Source organism: Rhinoderma darwinii, chromosome 4 (assembly GCF_050947455.1).
Source record: "Rhinoderma darwinii isolate aRhiDar2 chromosome 4, aRhiDar2.hap1, whole genome shotgun sequence".
Classification (NCBI taxonomy): domain Eukaryota; kingdom Metazoa; phylum Chordata; class Amphibia; order Anura; family Rhinodermatidae; genus Rhinoderma; species Rhinoderma darwinii.
The window spans coordinates 130,090,447-130,104,229 of NC_134690.1; positions in this window are offsets into that span (position 1 = coordinate 130,090,447).

A 13,783-nucleotide genomic window follows, 5' to 3' on the forward strand; every position below is an offset into this window, starting at 1 on the left:
CGAAACTGCAGTTCGTTATGCAAAAAATAAGTCCTCGCACGGCTTTCTTGATGGAAAAATAAAAAAGTTCTGGCTCTTAGAATAAGGTAACACAAAAAGTAAATGATTTTTTACAAAATGTATTTTATTGTGCAAACGCCATAAGACATAAAAAAACTATAAACATATGGTATCGCCATAATCGTATTGCCCCGCAGAATACAGTGAATGTGTCATTTATAGCGCACGGTGAACGCTGTAAAAAAAATAGAATAAAAAAACAATAGTAGAATTGCTGTTTTTTAGTCACCACGCCACTTAAAAATAGAATTAAAACTGATCAAAAAGCCGCATGCACCCCATGAAAACTACAATGAATTCCTCAAGGGGTCTAGTTTCCAAAATGGGGTCACTTTTTGGCACCACAAGACCTCTTCAAACTGGACATGGTGCCTAAAAAAAGGAGGCCTCAAAATCCACTAGGTGTTCCTTTGCTTCGGAGGCCGATGCTTCAGCCCATTACCACACTAGCGCCACATGTGGGATATTTATCAAAACTGCAGAATCTGGGCAATAAATATTGAGTTGCGTGTCTCTGGTAAAACCTTTTGTGTTATAGAAAAAAATGGTATAAAAAGGATTTTCTGAAAAAAAAAAAATAAATGTAAATTTCACCTCTATTTTGCTCGAAATTCCCGTGAAACACCTAAAGGGTTAATAAACTTTCTATATGCTGTTGTGAATACTTTGAAGGGTCTAGTTTCTAAAATGGGGTGTTTCATAGGGGTGTCTAATATATAGGCCCCTCAAAGCAACTTCAGTACTGAACTGGAACCTAAAAAAAATAAATTAGGAAATACTTCGCTTCTTACATTATACTGATAATAAGCATTGCCCACCTTGAGATGGCACCAGTTTTGACCGTTTGTATAAATGGAGACCCCTATTAGACCGTCTCAGTGCCCGGTTTTCCCAAGCATACACCCCAAGAAGTGTATTTCTACTGATGAGTCCTTGGTAGATTTTAAAGGGAGGCTTCAATTCCGCAAGTACCTGCCGACTAAGAGGGCAAGGTATGGCGTGAAGATGTATAAACTGTGCGAGAGTGCATCAGGGTATACCTACAAATTTAGGATATATGAAGGGAAGGACAGCAGTATTCAGCCCCTAGAATGCCCCCCTTGCTGGGAGTTAATGCAAAAATTGTGTGGGATTTGGTGCACCCACTGCTGGACCAGGGTTACTAACTCTACCTGGATAATTTTTATACCAGCGTCCCGCTCTTCAAGTGCCTCGCTTCCAGAAGTACTGTGGCATGCGGCACTGCTAGAAGAAATATGAGAGGTCTCCCTAAGACTCTGCTTGGGCAAACACTCAGAAGTGGTGAGAGCAGGGCACATTCTAGCAGCAACATATTGTGTGTCAAGTACAAGGACAAGAGAGATGTTCTTGTATTGACAGCAATACATGCCCACACCAGTACCCATGTACCTGTACGACGTACCAGTACAGAGACCCTCAAACCAGAATGCATCCTGGACTACAATAGGTACATAGGAGGGGTGGACTTGTCATATCAAGTCCTGAAGCCCTACAGCGCCATGCGGTGTAGTATAAGAAGCTGGCTGTTCACATAATTATCAAGAACCTAATCTTTAGGGACCAAGAAGGGGGCACCCAGTACTTCTGGAAGCGAGGCCACAGGCATCGTACCAGGGCAACACTTTCCAGAAGAAGTTCCCCAAACTGGCAAGAAGGGAAAAAGTCAAAAGAGGTGCAAAGTCTGCTATAAGAGGGGGATAAGGGAGGGCACAATATATCAATGTGACACGTGTCCCGAAAAACCAGGGCTCTGTATGAAAGTGTTTTAAAATTTATCATATATCCCTTAGATTTTTCATCTACCCTGACGCACTCTACACAGCTTATCCCCCTCATCTTTCCTTTCTGAGCCCTGTTGTGTGCCCAGGCAGCAGATAACAGCCACATGTAGGGTATTGCCGTACCCAGGAGAACCCACATTACAGTTTATGGGGTGTATATCTGTCGTGGCGCATGCTGGGCACAATATATTGGACACTGAAATGGCATAGATATATAGAAAATTGCAAATCTCACACTGCACCATCTGCTGCGCATTATCTTTTACATAATACCTGTGGGGTCAAAATGCTCACTACATCTCTAGATGAATGTCTTAAGGGGTGTAGTTTTTAAAATGGTGTCACTTCTCGGGGGTTTCAACTGTACTGGTACCTCAGGAGCTTCAGCATACATGACTTAGCACCAGAAAAGCCCCAGTAGGCCAAATTGTGGTCCTATCCTTCTGAGCCCTCCCATGGGCCCAAACTGCAGTTTATCACCACAAATGGGGTATTGTCACACTCAGGATAAATTGGGCAACAAAATGGGGTATTTTGTTCCCTGTGAAAATAAGAAATTTTGATCAAAAATGACATCTTATTGGAAATTTAATTTTACAGCCCAATCCAAATACGTGCTGTGAAAAAACGGTGGCGTCAAAATGGTAACCACAACCATAAATGAATTCCTTGAGGGGTGTAGTTTCCAAAATGGTGTCACTTCTGGTGGGTTTCCATTGCTTTGATACCTCTGGGGCTCTGCAAATGCGACCTTGCACCCGAAAACCAATCCAGCAAAATCTGGACTGCAAAGAACACATAGAGCTCCTTTGCCGCTTGGGCCCAAGGGAGGGCTCAGAAAGAGTTTATCACCACAAATGGGGTATTGCCGCACTCATGACAAATTGGGGGACAAAATGGGCTGTTTTATTTCTTGTGAAAATAATAAATTTGATAAAAAATGACATCTTATTGGAAAACATTTGATTTTTTTAAATTTTACAGCCCAATTCAAATACGTGCTGTGAAAAAACTGTGTGGTCAAAATGGTAACAACAACCATACTTGAATTTCTTGAGGGGTGTAGTTTCCAAAATTGGGTCACTTTTGGGGGATTCCTACTGTTTTAGCACCTCAACACCTCTTCAAACCTGGCATGCTGCCTAAAATATATTCTAATATAAAAGAGGCCCCAAAATACACTAGGTGATTCTTTGCTTCTGGGGCTTGTGTTTTAGTCCACGAGCACACTAGAGCCACATGTAGGACATTTCTAAAAACGGCAGAATCTGGACAATACATATTTAGTAGTGTTTCTCTGGTAAAACCTTCTGTGTTACAGAAAAAAATGGAATAAAATTGAAATTCAGCAAGAAAAATGAAATTTGCTAATTTCACCTCCACATTGCTTTAATTCCTGTGAAATTCCTAAAGGTTTAAAAAAACGTTCTAAATGCTGTTTTGAATACTTTGAGGGGTCTCGTTTTTAAAATGAGGTGTTTTATGGGGGGTTTCTAATACATTGGCCCCTCAAAGCCACTTCAGAACTGAACAGGTACCTTAAAAAAAAGGCTTTTGAAAATTTCAAAAAAATAAAAAAGTTAAAAATCGATGCCAATCTAAAGTAGACATATGGGAAATGTGAACTAGTAACTATTTTGGGGGGTATAACCATCTGTTTTACAAGCAGATGCATTTAAATTCATAAAAATTCTATTTTTTCAAAATTTTCTCAAAATTTTGCCATTTTTTACAAATAAACACTTAATATCGACCAAATTTGACCACTAACATGAATCCCAATGTGTCACGAGAAAGCAATCTCAGAATCGCTTGGATAGGTTTAAGCATTCCGGCGTTATTACCACATAAAGTGAAATATGTCATATTTGAAAAATGGGCTCTGAGCCTTAACCGCTTCCCGACCGCCCACAGTAAATTCACGTCGGCACTTGCTGGGCTCTGTGCAGTGCCGACGTGAATTCACGGTGGATGTTAAAAGCGAGATCTGGGTGTCTCAGAATAGCGCTGACACCCGGATCTCGCTGCTGTCACCTGCCTCTGGTCCCAGAGACATGATCGGGACCTGATTTATTCAGGTCCCGAACATGTGATGGTCATGATAATCAATCATGACCATCGCAGGGAAAGTTTGTTGTAGCAACAAACTTTCAGTCGTAACCTACACTGTCTCCCCTCTGCTGTTCTATCAGAGAGCAAACAGAGGAGAGACAGTGCCTCTAGTCCCGGAGACATGATCGGGACCTGATTGGTTCAGGTTCCGTTCATGTGATGGTCATGATAACCAATCATGGCCATCGCAGGGAAAGTTTGTTGTAGCAACAAACTTTCCCACGTAACCTACACTGTCTCCCCTCTGCTGTTCTATCAGAGAGCAAACAGAGGAGAGACAGTGCCTCTGCTCCTGTAAACATGATTGGGACCTGATAGGTTCAGGTCCTGGTCATGGTAACAAATCATGGCCATCGCAGGGAAAGTTTGTTGTAGCAACAAACTTTCCCTGTTACCTACACTGTCTCCCCTCTGCTGTTCCGTCAGAGAGCAAACAGAGGAGAGACAGTGCCTCTGGTCCTGGAGATATGATCGGGACCTGATTGGTTCAGGTCCTGGTCATGGTAACAAATCATGGCCATCGCAGGGAAAGTTTGTTGCAGCAACAAACTTTCCCTGGGACCAAGTATATATAAACACTGTCTCTCCCCTGCTGCTCTGTCAGAGAGCAAACAGAGGAGAGACAGTGTCAGATCTGTGAATATCACAGTATAAGACACAGTGAAAAAACAACACATAACAATTTCCCCCAATCCCATTAATCTGCCTTGTTAGGTAGGGTATAGTGCTAGGTTTTAGTATTAGGGTAGTTAGTAATAATAATTATTACGGTATAGTTAGTAATAATTTAGGGTGACGGTTAGGGTAGTATAAGTTATATTCGTAATCAATTTGATAGGAAGTGCTGTGCCAGTCAATTAATTTGTTCTAATTAAATTAACGAACTTCATACCATTTACGTTTATATACCTTTACGTATAAAAATATAAACGTAATAAAATGGCAAGTCAATTTTATTCTGCAGAGGAGGCGTATGCCCTTTTATGCTCTGACAGTGAAGATAGTGTCTTGTCAGATGGCGAAGACTATTTTGAGGGTTTTGCTGTTAGCGAAAGTGACAGCTCTGAGTCTAGCGGTCATTCTGGTTCATCGCCAAAAAATACAAGGACCGGTACAGGACAGGTAGAGAGGGCTGTTGGAGAAACATCTCCAAATCAGGGCACGATGCCCAGTACAAGTGACATGCCTCATTTTAGCGAAGAGGCGCATGCCAACCTACAAGAGAGTTTGCCACTAGATGTAGCATTTACTAGATGGGAGGCTTCAAATTCTGGTGCGCCATTCATCCCTGACTTTAATGCCACCCCAGGTACAAATGTGGAGGTGGAAGGTTTTGGTCCAATTTTTTACTTATTTCTAACAAATGATTTGCTGGAACATATTGTTTTCCAAACTAATTTCTATGCTTCCCAATTCATCTCTCAGAATCCCCGTTCATATTATGCCAGGCAAAATTCATGGAGGCCAACAGATATTGATGAAATGAAGAAATTTATAGGCCTCACATTTGCCATGGGGCTTGTTAAAAAACCGAGCATTCGATCATACTGGTCCACGCGTCCCGTTCTAACCACCCCTGCCTTTTCTGCCATACTTCCTAGAGCCCGTTATGAAATGCTCATGAGATTTTGGCATTTCAACGATAACAGTCAGTGCCTCTCTAGAAGTGCCCCAGATTATGACCGACTCTACAAAATCAGGCCCATCATCAAAGCGTTGTCAGACACATTTTTATTAATTTACACCCCCACGCAAAACATTTCCATTGATGAGTCCCTAGTAAAATTCAATGGGAGACTGCACTTCAAAGAATTCATTCCATCTAAAAGAGCAAGATTTGGAATAAAGCTCTATAAAATGTGCGAGAGTTCAACAGGGTATACATCAGCTTTTCGCATTTATGAGGGAAAAAATAGCCAACTAAACCCACCCGGATGCCCCCCCTATCTAGGGACAATTGGAAAAATTGTTTGGGAGCTTATTACCCCATTTCTAGAAAAGGGCCATAACCTGTATGTGGACAACTACTACACAAGCATACCCCTTTTTAAAAGTTTGGTCGAACAGAACACAGGGGCTTGTGGGACCATTCGTAAAAACCGCCAGGGGTTTCCACAATCATTGGTGAATGAAAAGTACAAAAAGGGGCAGTCAGGCGGTGTTTGCAGCGGAGAGCTGCTTGCCCTAAAATACAAAGACAAAAAGGATATTTTTATTCTCAGCTCGATCCACACTGATGCAACAATGGATGTTGTAGAATGAGGTTCTACTACCCAAAAGCAAAAGCCTGTGTCAATCATTGATTACAACAAATACATGGGGGAGTAGACCTTGCTGATCAGGTTCTACAGCCATACCAGGTATCAAGAAAATCCTATACCTGGTACAAAAAATTAGTTATTTACCTATTTCAGGCTACCACATACAACTCGTTTGTGTTATACAAAAAGGCAGGAAATTCAAATACTTTTCTAGATTACCAGGAAATGGTCATTGAAGATCTTGTTTTAGCAAATGTTGGCCCCTCTCATCCATTAGAATCTGAATCCGTCAAAAGAATCACTGAGCGACATTTTATTGCTGTAATTCCCTCAACTGAATCAAGAAAGTACCCCCAAAGAAGATGTCGTGTATGTACTAAGAAAGGAATGAGGTGTGATACCCGTTATTATTGCCCAGATTTCCCATCACTCCCAGCCTTGTGTCTCATTGACTGCTTTAAATTTTTCCACACAGAGCCACGTTTTTAAACTCTTTATTCATTTGTCCCATTTTAGACATTCAAGAATATAATTTAGTTTATCTTTAGTGTGCCAAAATTTTCTTGGATATTTTTGTTCTTGCCATTCTTGCCAAAAACCCATCTTCATAAATTAACCACCAGCCAAAGTATACCCAAAAATAAAAATGTACCTAAAGGAGTTGTCCGATGAAAAGAAAAACTATTTAGCATTTTGCTTTTGTGAAATAAATAAACTTTCTAATATACTCTATTTTTAAAACCTGCATGGGTTGCAGGTTTTAGTCCCAATTGTGTGGACCCAGAAGTGTGGAGCTGCGATTCTTGCTGGGATGCGTCAACACAATCTCCGGGAGAAGGAGCATCCCCCTCCTCTCTGTGTGTTGATAATGCGGATGAAGGGGCTGGCTGCCTGGCTCAATTCATCAGCTTTCCAGCTCCTTCCCCCTTAAGGCTTAGCTGATGAATTGAGCCAGGCAGCCAGCCCTTTTATACGTGTCATCGACAAACAGAGAGGAGAGGAACTCCTAAAGTCTGTGTCGAAGCGTGGCAGCAAGTTTGGCCGGGTCTATGCAATGGGGAATGAAAACCTGCAATCCATGCAGGTTTTAAAAATTAAGTATATTAGAAAGTTTCTTTATTTCAAAAAAGCAAAGTAATATATTGTTAAAATGCAAGTTGAAAGCCAAAATGCACACAGTCCATTCGAGGCCCTGAAAAATGTCCAAGCAGTCGATAATCTAAACATATAAGGTAACTACACATTCCTTGAGGGTAAACTTTCCAAAATATGGTTGCTTTCGGGGAGTTTCCACTGGGGCTAAGGGGCTTTGCAAATGCGACATGGCCTATGCACACCATTCCAGATAAATTGGAGCTTCAAAAGCCAAATCACGCTCCTTCCCTTTTGGGCCCTGCCGTGTGTCCAAACAGCAGTAAATGACTGCATATGGGGTTTAACTATACTCAGAAGATATTTCTTTACAAATATTGGAGTGCTTTTTCTCCTTTAGTCACTATGGAAATGTAAAAAAATGTTCAAAACCTATATTTTATCGAAAACATTTTAGATTTTTATTTTCACTAATTCCAAAAATGTATGCAAAAAAATTCTAGGGTCTAAATGCTCACTATACCCCTAGATAAATTTCTTGAGGGGTGTAGTTTCCCAAATAGGGTCATTTTTTAGGGGTTTCCACTGTTTTGGCCCCTCAATGGTTTTGCAAATGCGACATTGCCTCAGCAAACAATTCCAGCTAAATTTGAGCTCCAAAAGCCAAATGGTGCTCCTTCTAAGCCCTGCTGTGGGTTCAAAGAGCAGTTTCTGACCACATATGGGGTATTTCTGTGCTCAGGAGAGTTTGCTTTACCAATGTTTGGGTGCTTTTTCTCCTTTATCTATTGTGAATATGGAATAATCTGAGGTAAAACTTAATTTTACTTGAAAAAAAAACGTAGATTTTCATTTCCATGACCTAATTACACTAAATTCAGCAAAAATCTGTGGGGTCAAAATGCTCTATTCCTTGAGGGGTGTAGTTTCACTTTTGGGGGTTTCCACTGTTTTGGTCCCTCCAGTCCATTGCAAACGCGACATGGCACTGAAAACCATTCCAGCAAAATCTGCGCTCTAAAATCCAAATGGTGCTCCTACACTTCTGAGACCTGCCGTGGGTCTATACAGCAGTTTATTACCACATATGGGGTATTGCCGTAATCAGGGGAAATTGCTTTATAAATATTGGGGTGTTTTTTCTCCTTTATTCCTTGTAAAAATTAGAAAACTCTATGTTTTTTCAGGAAAAAAAATAATTTTAATTTTTACAGACTAATTCAAAGAAATTTAGCAAAAAAACTGTGAGGTCAAAATGCTAACTATAGCCCTAGATACATTCCTTGAGGGGTGTAGTTTCCAAAATGGGATCACTTTTGGGTGGTTTCAACTGTTTTGGTCCCTCCAGTCCGTTGCAAACGCAACATGGCACTGAAAACCATTCCAGCAAAATCTGCGCTCCAAAATCCAAATGGTGCTCCTACCCTTCTGAAACCTGACGTGGGTCTATACAGCAGTTTATTACCAAATATTGGGTATTGCCGTAATCAGGGGAAATGGCTTTATAAATGTTGGGGTGCTTTTTCTCATTTATTTCTTGTGAAAAATAGAAAATTCTATGTTTTTTCAGGTAAAAAAATAATTTTAATTTTTACAGACTAATTCAAATAAATTTAGCAAAACAACTGTGGGATCAAAATGCTAACTATAGCCCTAGATACATTCCTTGAGGGGTGTAGTTTCCAAAATGGGGTCACTTTTGGGGGGTTTCCACTGTTTTGGTCCCTCCAGTCTGTTACAAACGCGACATGGCACTGAAAACCATTCCAGCAAAATCTGTGCTCCAAAATCCAAATGGTGCTCCTACCCTTCTGAGACCTGCCGTGGGTCTATACACCAGTTTATTACCACATATGGGGTATTACCGTAATCAGGGGAAATTGCTTTATAAATGTTGGGGTGCTTTTTCTCATTTATTCCTTGTAAAAAATTGAAAATTCTATGGTTTTTCAGAAAAAAAAAATATTTTCATTTTTACAGGCTAATTCAAATAAATTTAGCAAAAAAACTGTGGGGTCAAAATGCTAACTATAGCTCTAGATACAATCCTTGAGGTGTGTAGTTTCCAAAATGGGGTCACTTTTGGGGGATTTCCACTGTTTTGGCACTACAAGACCTCTTTACACCTGATATGGTACCTAAAATATATTCTAATAAAAAGGAGGCCCCAAAATCCTCTAGCTGCTCCTTTGCTTCTGAGGTTGGTGTTTCAGTCCATTACCACACTAGGACCACATGTGGGATATTTATAAAAACTGCAGACTCTGGGCAATAAATATTGAGTTACGTTTCTCTGGTAAAACTTTCTGTGTTACAGAATTTTTTTTATTACAAATGAATTTCAGCAAAAAAAATTAAATGTGTAAATTTCACCTTTACATTGCTTTAATTCCTGTGAAACGCCTGAAAGGTTAAAACACTTTCTGAATGCTGTTTTAAATACTTCGAGGGGTGCAGTTTTTAAAATAAAGTGTTTTTTAAGGTTTTCAAATATATGGGCCCCTCAAAACCACTTCAGAATTGAAATGGTCCCTGAAAAAAAAGCCTTTTGACATTTTCTTGAAAATGTGAGAAATTGCTGCTAAAGTTCTAAGCCTTGTAACGTCCTAGAAAAAAAATGGACGTTCAAAAAACAATGCAAACATAAAGTAGACACATGGGAAATGTGAAATAGTAACTATTTTGGGTGGTATTACTATCTGTTTTACAAGCAGATACATTTACATTTAGAAAAATCATATTTTTTGCAAATTTTCGGCAAATTTTGGCGTTTTTCACAAATAAATATTACATTTATGGACCAATTTTTTTCACTAACATAAAGTACAATATGTCACGAGAAAACAATCTCGGAATCGCTTTGAAAGGTATAAGCATTCCAGAGTTATTACCACATAAAGTGACACATGTCAGATTTGAAAAAATAGGGCTGGTCCTGAAGGCCAAAATGAGCTTGGTCCTGAAAGGGTTAAGGCCAAAACTAGGCTGCGTCCTTAAGGGGTTAAGAGCCAGTTTTAATATTTACAAACTAATAAAGATTAATATTTTTAATCGTTCTTTCAGGCTGTAACAAAGCTAAATACTCCCAAGATTTTCTTTATGATGATCTGTCCATTGAATACTTCAGTTAACTCTAAAATTCAATATACAGATCACACATAAATACAATATTGGGAGTATTTACTTATAAAACCATGTTTTCATTTGTGTATACTGTATATGTTGCTCCAAAACTATAGTGCACAAATGGCTCTTCATATATTTGTAAATTATATTTTTTGTTTAACGCAATGTTCTATGATCATCCTGGTGTGATACATTTCTGAATTTTCACTGTAATGTCGAATGTATGTCTTATTAGCCTGTTCACTTTGAAAGCTTGAAGGACATTTTCCTCATCAGGTAAGAAATCCTTCTGACTTATGCAACCTATTGATAGTCGCTAGCTTTTTTTGCAAGTCCTTTAACTATCTGTTCTCATGAAATTCCATATACAGTGTGTCTTTTGATCTTAAGTGATACTTTTTTCATTGGTTCTACAATGCTTTCATTTTTCCATTTAATCTTTCTGTGCCCTTTTATATTTAATAAGACTAGATATAATATGAGATTTTTACAACAGCTATTGTTAGTATTATACTGAGAGAGATTGTGCAGCAACAATTGCTCCATGGAAACCAAAAAAAACAAAACCATACAGGTAATTGGGAAATTAATGTTCTCGCTATGGCAATACAGATTTATTGGAACAAATTGGACATTAACCCCTTCCCGCTCCTGGATGTACTATTAGGTCATGGTAGCTGTATCGTTCGCGCTCCATGACTTAATAGTACGTCACGGGAGTAACGGCCATTTCGGCCATCTTCCCGACACATGCAGGAGCTGTGACAGCTGTTGTCTCATACAGCAGTTGCCGCAGCTCCTACAGCGGGGACCAATCGCTGTGTCCCCGCTGATTAGCCCCTTAAAAGCCGCGTTCAATAGTGATCGCGACTTTTTAGAGGTTAAGCTACCATCGCCGGCCTACTACACGATAGCGGCCAGCGATGGTGACTATGGCAACCGGATACCTAACAATGCCATCCGGCTATGCCATCGACGGAAGCCTAGTGGGTCCTGACAAAGTCAGGACCCACTATGCTTGCTGTCAGTGAGTAGCTGACAGCTCTAATACACTGCACTACGCATGTAGTGCAGTGTATTAGAATAGCGATCAGGGCCTCCTGCCCTCAAGTCCCCTAGTAAGACAAAGTAGAAAAGTAAAAAAAAAAGTAAAAAAAGTTGTGTTAAAAATAAGAGAATAAAAGTTTTAAAAGTAATAAAAGTAAAAATCCCCTTTTTCCCTTATCAGTCCTTTATTATTAATAAAAATAGATAAATAAACAAAAAAAGATACATAGTTGGTATTGCCACGTCCGTAACGGCCTGAACTACAAAATTATTTTGTTATTTATCCTGCGCGGTGAACGCCATAAAAGAAAATAACAATAAACCATACCAGAATCACAATTTTTTTGGCACTTCACCTCCCAAAAAATGAATAAAAACAGATCAAAAAGTCACATGTACCTAAAAATGGTGCTGATCGAAACTGCAGTTTGTTACGCAAAAAACAAGTCCTCGCACGGCTTTCTTGATGGAAAAATAAAAAAGTTCTGGCTCTTAGAATATGGTAACACAAAAAGTAAATGATTTTTTACAAAACGTATTTTAATGTGCAAACGCCATAAGACATAAAAAAACTATAAACATCTGGTATCGCCGTAATCGTATCGCCCCGCAGAATAAAGTGAATGTGTCATTTATATCGCATGGTGAATGCTGTAAAAAAGATAGAATAAAAAAACAATAGTAGAATTGCTGTTTTTTAGTCACCACGCCACTTAAAGATAGAATAAAAACTGATCAAAAAGTCGCATGCACCCCATGAAAACTACAATGAATACTTCAAGGGGTCTAGTTTCCAAAATAGGGTCACTTTTGGGGGCTTCCACTGTTTTGGCACCACAAGACCTCTTCATACCGGACATGGTGCCTAAAAAAAAGGAGGCCTCAAAACCCTCTAGGTGGTCCTTTGCTTCTGAGGCTGATTCTTCAGTCCATTACCGCACTAGATATTTCTCAAAACTGCAGAATCTGAGAAATAAATATTGAGTTGCGTTTCTCTGGTAAAACCTTCTGTTTTACAGAAAAAAAATGGGATAAAAAGGATTTTCTGACAAAAATAAATAAATATGTAAATTTCACCTCTACTGTGCTCTAAATTCCTGTGAAACACCTAAAGGGTTAATAAACTTTCTATATGCTGTTGTGAACATTTTGAGGGGTCTAGTTTCTAAAATGGGGTGTTTGATAGGGGTTTCTAATATATAGGCCCCTCAAAGCAACTTCAGAACTGAACTGGAACCTAAAAAAAGAAAATGAGGCAATACTTCACTTCTAACATTATACTGATAATGAGCATTGCCCACCCCGAGATGACCCCAGTTTTGACCGTTTGCATAAACGGAGACCCCTATTAGGCCATTTCAGTGCCCGGTTTGCCCAAACGTACACCCCCGAGAAGTGTATTTCTATTGATGAGTCCTTGGTACATATTTTTTTTTTTTTTAAAGATTTTTATTGTAAGAAAACAGCATTACAAAGTAAAACACAAAAATATCAAAGGAAACAAATAAACAAAAAGAGAACATCAAACATAAAACAAAATACATAGTACATGCATGTACAGGTAATATTGCAGTATTCGAAGAAGAAAACATTTATCTATATGAGCAGATAGTCAAGTATAGTTATACACTATCAACAGATTAGATGAGATAAAGTCACATAAAAAGAGAGCTTCTGCGTGAGGATTAACCCAGAGGAGATACAGAGATTGGGGTATTCAGGGACACTATCAATGGTTATGAAAATTTTCTGTATTTTCTCCAGGGTTCCCATATTTTCTAAAAGGTATCCCTGGAATAGCTTTCCCAATGAGAAATTTCTTCCAATCTATAAATTTGGTCAACTTTCGCTATCCAATGTGCTAACGACGGGGTTTCAACAGACAGCCAGTAAGAGGGGATCAGTAATCTCGCAGCAATTAGCAGAATCTGAAATAATTTTGAGGATAGAATCCTAGTATCAGAGGGGTTGATCAGTAACAAAGCTAGATCTGGGGAAGCTAATACCTTAGTGTCACATACATTGTTACAGTAGGCAAAGATAACTCTCCACCATTTTTGAATGACGGTACAGGACCACCAGATATGTAAAAAAGTACCTTTATCTGCATTGCATCTCCAGCAGGTGTCTGAATGTGTCGGCGTATATATGGAGGTTATGTCAGGCGTTTTATACCATCGGGATAAAATCTTGTATCCATTTTCCTGTATACGGACAAATCTGGACATTTTATGTGGAGCCATCAACAATTTATGAAGTTCAGCCTCGGAGAAGGACCTGTTA